We start from the raw sequence: 8,072 nt of genomic DNA on the forward strand, positions 1-8,072 counted from the left end.
AATGTAGATTAAACTTCTGTAGGAGGAAGCAGGAAAGACAGCGTGAGTTAAGCTGGGGAGGAGTTATTGATTGCTTACTGTTCAGAATGGAAGGATGCACAAAACAAAGGAACTGCCTGGGGATTTGTCCTGAGCCAGCTCTGCTCGGTGCCACGTTGCTGTGACCTGGAAGGTGGGACACAGAGCATTCTCAGTGCATCTGCAATGACCCCAGCCAGAAGGGACTGCAAATGTGTGGGAGGACAGCATCAGAATTGCAAATGGCCCCAACAAGCTGGGGAATGAGCACAAACAAGAGGGTGCATTTCAATAAGAGCCTGCAAAAATACTCCACTGCAGAAATACAAGATGGAGGAAGATCGGGTAGTGGAAAGTTCTTTAGGAAAGGATCTAAGAATTATAGTAAATTATACTGAGTGGCAATCAGGAATGCCACAATTCTGAAAGAGACAGGCACGCATAAATAAAGGGATGTTCTGCAGGGTGTGCAGTTTGTTGTGGGGCAATGTCCTGCAGGAGGGACCTGCACCACTTGGTGAGGGTCTGAAGGAGGACAGTGGGGAAAGTCAAAGCCTAGAAAATGGGCCTGCATGGAACTGTGAATGAGGATTTCCATTTAGCCTAATGCTCAATAAAGGCTATCTAGCTAGCTCTGGTGAAAAGACACAGGGAATCCAATGGTTTCTGTGTCCACAGCTGATGGAATAGGGAGCAGTGTGGAACCCAGCATCCCCAGCCCTGCACAAACAGAGGCATCAGAGCCTGTTTGTACAGACACTGCAGATGAGGGGTTTTATTAGAGGAAAAAAAAGTTCAAACCCACTGGAATAATCTGAAACCAGGTTAGATGGGCTCACACAACTACTTCAATAATCAATCCTATGATGAGAAAGGCATAGTCAAGATCAACATACAATGATCAAGGAATGTTAACCACTGTGTGCTTGAGTTCAAGGTGTGCCAGTCAATCAAGGTGAAAAAAAAATAATGTAAGACAAATCCTACTTCAATACATGATTTGTATTTTCAGGTGATTGCAATATTATAAGAGAGATCATCACATTGAATATTCATAGATTGCCTTAGGCAATGCCTTAAAGTGATCAGAGAAATCTCTGACTGCCCAGCAGCATAATTTTATTTGTTCTTAACTGAAATTTAGGATCAAACAAGCCTGTGTAATGGTCCTTAAAATGCTCCCTTGCTGGACCTTTATCCTGCCCAACCTCACCTCTGTCTGTCTAGCCACGTTTCTTGGGCACTGCTTTTGTGTTGGCTGCACAGAGAGTACTCCAAAACCTCCAGAGGGAAGCCCCTTCAAGCACAGCCAGGGCAAGGAGCCCTTCATTGCCATCCCAAACCCTGCAAACCACGTTGAGAGTAATCCCAAACCTTGCAAACCACTTCAGCTGAAGCACAGCAGCGCAGCACTGCAGGCACAGGACCCCTCTGGAGCCAGCAGAGTGCAAAGCCCACGGCCCTGAGCCTGCACAGGCACTGCCAGTGTGGAGAGGGACACCAGGACACAGCCAGGACACAGCCAGGACACACACAGCAACCCATCCCCAGTGCCTGGCTCACAGCCACCCTGCTTTTCATGCTTATAGCCATAATAATATCCCCTGACAAACCCCCACATCTCACTCTGACACTAGGCACAGCACTGCAGAATTAATGAATGAGCAGGAGGAGAAAACTACTCATTTGGAAGAAGTCTTCTGGAGGAATATAAAGCTGCAGGAAACCTGCCTGATTTGTCTTTTGGCAAGTTCTGCTACTAGCTTTAAATTAACACTGCAAGTGTTCTCAACTGAGTCTCTACAGGAACTAGTCAAGTGAACCTCAGCACACCTGTAATTGCACATTGAAGTTACTCAGACCTCAGCTTTCTGTCTTGGAACAAATTAGGTTTATTTTTAGGTTTTTGTCTTCACCTGAATCCAAAGCTACAGCTACAGCTTTGTAATGTTAAATTCACAAAGGTCAAAATCAGAAGAAAATTATTGCAGCAGCTGTTTCGAAGTGAGACATACATTTTGCAGAGATCTGCTGGTAATGTTTTGTTCTGCTTCTCTGTTCTTGCACAATTTTCTGTGCAGAGACTCTTTTGACATTGGCATTGTAATCTGCAAGTGCTGGCTAAGAACAATTTCTCCAGCTTACACAAGGTTTTTAAAACTAACATTTTTTTTAGTGTTATCTTCATCCCTCCCATGTCAACTTAGCAGTGATTGAGAAAGGCTAATTGGGGTTTTTGCCTTTGCCTTACATCTTGAGTGTAATAATGTGGATCTATTTGTTTTGTCAGATTAGAGTAGTGTAAGAGCTAAGGACATTTTTATGTTATTACAGCTTCTGTATTCAAGTTAAGATATGATGAAGAGGAGGAAACTTAAAAAATGGAAAAAATTGTGGAAATCTGATAACTTTCAAAACTATTTATAAACTATGTAAACTTTTAGAACTGTATAAGGCATCCCAAAGCTTGCTCCGGTTGCTAAGAACAATCTGGAGGTCAACAAAAGGTCTCAGCCCAAATTATCCATGTCTCAGTCACAATCAAAACCTCTAAAATGTCAGATCTTACAGTCAGCTCCAGTTAACAGTATTTTGCTGACAGGATTTAACTCCTCCTAATCTTGGTAGCACAGTACCTATATTTTCTCAGCTTTGCTTCACGTCCCAAACTTTGCAAGACACCCAGAGCAGCCTCCAGAGGTTTTTACTGCCCTGGAAGAGCAGCACAAAGTGGGGCACTCCTGCAGCTGCTTCCAGCAGGGTCTCCAAAAGCAAGCTCAGATGGAATGGGATCAGGACACCAAAGCAGCAGGTGCCAAGAGCCCTCACATCTCCAGCATGTGAGATCATGGGTTAATTTGGATCAGATTGTTTGTGACAGTGTTCAAAGGGGTCTGAGGATGAGGGAAGAGATGAGGATCTGACTCCATGTTTCAGAAGGCTTGATTTATTATTTTTAATATATTTTTGATATATATTTTATGATATAATTATGATATAATTATATTTAAATTATACTAAAATAATAGAAGAAAGGATTTCATCAGAAGGCTAGCTAACAATAGAAAAAGAATGGAATGATAACAAAAGCTTCTGTCTCAGACAGAGAGTCCAAGCCAGCTGACTGTGATTGGCCATTAATTAGAAACAACCACATGAGACCAATCACAGATGCACCTGTTGCATTCCACAGCAGCAGATAATCATTGATTACATTTTGTTCCTGAGGCCTCGCAGCTTCTCAGGGGAAAAAATCCTAAGGAAAGGATTTTTCATAAAAGATGTCTGTGACAATTGTTCTTGATCTTTCCTCAGGGAATCAAAACTTTCTGAAGGGAAAAAGTTATTTTAGAGGTGCACTCTAAAATAATTTCCTGGGCCCTGGTGCAGTTCAGAGCCCAGTGTCCTGTTAAACACAAGGCACCAGCAGATGGTCAACAGCAAATCACAGCACTGCCCTACCTAAAGCACTGTGCCAAAGGCCTATATTCCCACACCTCTGTCCCAAATCATTGGAAAGTTTCTTAAGGTCACCTGGGAGGAATGCTGAAGATGCCTTGAAAGTCAGGGTATCATGCAAATCTATCAATCTCAGTTCTGAAGTGCCATAATTATGTCCCACTATCTTCATTACATAGGTCAAATTCCCATTTGAAATGCATTCAGCTCCCAGCACAACCATGACATTTGATTTCCAGAGGGAAGGGTAGCATAGCTGACTCACAGAAGCCTTCCTGAGCTATTCAGCCCTGTTTGATTTAAGGAGCAGTGCAAATTTCCCTACTCTGTGCATTACAAACTTCATCTGCTTCCACTTATTACAAAGTTGAGGTCTAAAAAAGGCAAAATCCCCAAGGCTGACACAAAGAAACACCCTGATTTATAATCTCAAGGTATGAAGAAGTAAATTTCCAGCCTAGTTAGCTACCCACCTAGCTGCAGTTATTATGTGTTAAAATTCCCTGTACACCACACAGAAAAATTGCCCCTAAGCATTTTTTAATTTTTTTTTTCCCATCTTGCAAACTGCCAGAATACTCAAGTGATTTTTAGGAGATTGCTCACAGTGGTAAAAATTCACTATCTGATATCCAAGCATAAGCCTGGAGCACAGAGGCCAGAACCAGCCCTCTAATTCAGAATAGGTAGGGATTTTCTGACAGAACATGTTCTGTTAGAAAATGTCAATGAATCAACTTTTCCCCAAAAAGGAGGCTTCATCTATTTCATTAAAATGTTCCCTGAAAAGTGTCTGACTGCCAGCACGGACAAAGCAGGCTCCTTTCCTCCTAACTCCCAGCTCAAATCAGACCAGGAGATGTGGGCACCTGGCTGGGACTCCTTTCCAGGAACTCTCTCATTTTCCCATGTGTGCTGTTTACCATTAATTAACCATTTAGTGGCCCCAATGAGGGCAGCCGAGTGGCTCTGCCACCCTTGGAAGATCAGCAGATTAGAAAGGTGTCTCCTCTCCAGCCCTAATTAAAAACCAGCAGGAGTGGATGCTTAATGGTGGTGTCCTGGCTCAGTGCTCACATCCTCAGTTAACCCACTGGAATTCTGGAACTCACTGGGAGCTTTGGCCAAGCACAGAGGGGACCTTTGGACTGTGGCAAGTTATTTAAGGCTAGTAAATAATGGGGGTTTGTCACAGACATCATTTTATGAAAAGCCTTTCCTTAGGATTTTTCCTCCTGAGAAGCTGAGAGCCTCAGGAACAAAATGTAGGCAATGGTTATCTGCTGCTGTGGAATGCAACAGGTGCATCTGGGATTGGCCTCATGTGGTTGTTTCTAATTAATGGCCAATCACAGTCAGCTGGCTCAGACTCTCTGTCTGGGACAGCTGCCTTTGTTGTTTATTTCTTTCTATTCTATTCTTAGCCAGCCTTCTGAGATGAAACCTTTTCTTCTGTTCTTTTAGTATAGTTTTAATGTAATATATATATCATAAAATAATAAATCAAGCCTTCTGAAACATGGAGTCAGATCCTCATCTCTTCCCTCACCCTCAGACCCCTGCAAACACCCTCACAGGGGTTTGTCATTTCCCCTGCAGGACTGAGGAAGGCAATCTGCCCATCTGCCCTGTTCCCAGCTCTATCAGCACCCACTCCTGCACAGCCTTGGCCAATCCATCACACACTCATCTCATGGCTGAAATTCATTACAGGAGATATGTCTGGGTTCCTGCTTCTGCAGGAATGAGATTTTCTTCTGGAAACTGTGAGCTGATAAAAATTCCCTTTGTAAATATCAAGGGTGCTTGAAATTTTTCCTTCTAATTTTCTTTTATGAATGTGTTGGGGGATTTTTTTGAAGGATGTTCAAGGAACAGACCACAGAACGGGGAATGGCAGAATGTGGGGGGGGTTCCTACTGAAGTACTCAGCTTTTTAAGGAAATGTTGAAAACATTTTAATTTTCTCCAGTTCTGGACTAAAAATATTTATTTTTGCATCTTCTAAGGCTTCCACAAGAAATCAAAAATTTTCTTCCAAACAAAAATCATTTTACCAAAGCAGGCCAGTGTTTCCCGAAGGAATGAATAGCAGCTGTGCCTTTCAGCCCTGCTCAGCATATCCTGTACATCAAAAAGAGAGAAAGATGTGTAAAACTATTGATCACTTCTGCTTCAATGCACTGAAATTCTGAATTTTACAAAAGCACAAGCCCAGCACTGGAAATTTCTGTATGTTCCCAAGCACATTACAAGATTACTAGTGGGGAATTGCTCACAGTGCCCCAGGTTGAGTTATTTTCCCCAGAAACAAAACTTGCCTTGGTCCTGCTGCAGGTTATAATCAGGTCATCCAGACAGGCTGTCAATTAATGTTCAGCTTGGGAGATTTTTATTATGTCCATAAAGAATTACACAGTGGCCATTGCACTCACACACTGAATCAAAGGGGAATGATATACAGCCAGAGCAAGCCTGAAATAATGCCTTGCTAGTAATCTAGCCACATTATTTTAATTCTCTCTAATTCTCTGTGCTTGTGGAAATCCCACAAGAGAAAATCTAAATAAATGAATCATGATTATAAACATTGTTTATGCAATTGGCAAATGCTGCAGAGATAAGTGAGCACTGCTTATTCCTACACAAATACAAATTAAATCTGGACACTGCACCAAAGATCTGCCCTATAGTGCTCCAAATTTAACAAGACTCAAAGATAAAAAGCTCAGCCCACTGCTGTGATTTGTCTCTCTGTCTTACCACACCTTCATAGCCAAGCACATACACCATGGTGCCCAGACTGGAATTATGGATCAGATATTTTAAGAAAACATAAGTGTTCTTCATATCCCAAGTGCAAAAGGAAAGGGCAAGATAATCCTCAGCAATCTAACCCCTTATCAGGATCACAGGCAGCCCCATTACTGCCATGACAGCTAGCTCAGCTCTGAGCCAAATGCCTGGGAAAGGCCAGCCAAGAATCCATCAGTAAAAGCTCATTTTTCAGTGCTAAAGGAGAAACCAGCACTGCCAGGTGAGGCTGGCACGGGCAGGGCTGGGCAGCCCCTCTGTGCCAGGGCCAGGCTCCAGAGCAGGGGCTGGGGGCTCAGCAGGAGCTGGAAACAGCCCCACTCCCATTCAGAACAAGCCCAACAAAGCAGAAATACCAGCCCAGGGCATGAGGACCTGCAGAGCTCAGAGGTGAGGGTGGGTCCTGAGCCACCATGCATCCATTTCAATGTTTTACCAAATGAACTTCACAAGTTCACAAGGTGGATGTCTTAGGTGGAGGAAAGAAGAGTACAGAAAAGAAGACAGGCTTTTAAGCACATCCCAGCTTTTTTCCAACGGTGTATTCCAAGGAAGCACAACAGTGCATCGGCACCTTTCTCTAAAAACATCTTTTTTAGGCACCGCAGTGCCAGTGGAGGTGGAGGATTGACAGCTCTGGAGATCCATTCTGCTGTTTACCCACTGAACAGGCTCCACACAGGCAGCACAAACTTTGCTGAGCCCGCCTGACCAATGTGCCTTTGGCACCTGCTGAAAAATTGAACAGCCTGCAGGCGAGGGTGTACAGTGCAGAGGGGAGCAGGGGGCAGCAGGCTGGGGGCTCAGCTGGGAGATGCCCCCATCCCCTGGCCCTGCTGCCTCCTCCTCCCCTGGCACCGACCAGGCTGTGTGCCAGGGCTGACAGGGCAGAAGCACACAGCAGCCATGCACACTCAGGATTCTTCATTTTCAGCAAGAAGTCACATGGAGCCTCTCAAAGCTGGTGCCAGGCACTGTGCCTGGGGGATCTCAGACACAGCAGATCCTCAGAGGGGCTGCTCCTCATTCCAGCAGAGCCTGGCACTCCCTGCACAAGCACAGCAGAGATGCAGGAGCTGCAGAGCAGGAGATGGAAGTCTGCTCTTTAAATATCTTCTGTGCACTGTGTAAGCAGATTCAAGCTCATCTTGCTCAAATTGCTTTAGTAACCACATTAACCTCTGGGACTCCCCTTTGTTTCCTGGGGTGGGTGAGTAATAGCTCAGGGATGCAGCAGGAATGGCTGAGCTCCCTTTCAGGGAGTACTGAACATGGGAATCTGTGCTTCTGTGCTTTCCAGAAATGATATATTATCAGTGCTGCATCTGAAATAACCCAGTAATTGCTTAATGCTTTATATTTACATAGGCTGTACATTATGTTTGCTCTGAGAGAGGGAAGGAAAACTAAGCAGGAAAGGAGTTTGCAATAAACCTACAGTAAGCAATAAAAAGCTATAAATGGTAATCTGTCAATAGCATCAGCTTCTTGAAGGACTTGGTTTAGGAAAAGAGGAGCATCCTTAGCTCCCAACAGATCTAAATCAGCCCAAACTGATGTAGTACCAAGCAGGATTGAGTCCTTCCTGAAGGATGAGCTATTAAATGCAAACAAACATAAAATCTTATTTGAAAGATCATATTCACTATTAACAAGGGGAAAAAATCATCTTCCAGATAAGGCACTGGTGTGCTGGGACTCTGCAGTGAGCTCCAGCTCTGGCAGAGATTCCTTGCTTCATCCTGACTTCCTCAATGTCCCTGTTCCTCTCATTTACCTTC

This window comes from Melozone crissalis, unplaced genomic scaffold, assembly GCF_028551555.1.
Source record: "Melozone crissalis strain CALT ecotype California unplaced genomic scaffold, PUWL_Pcris_2 ptg000007l_1, whole genome shotgun sequence".
In the NCBI taxonomy this organism is placed as follows: Eukaryota; Metazoa; Chordata; class Aves; order Passeriformes; family Passerellidae; genus Melozone; species Melozone crissalis.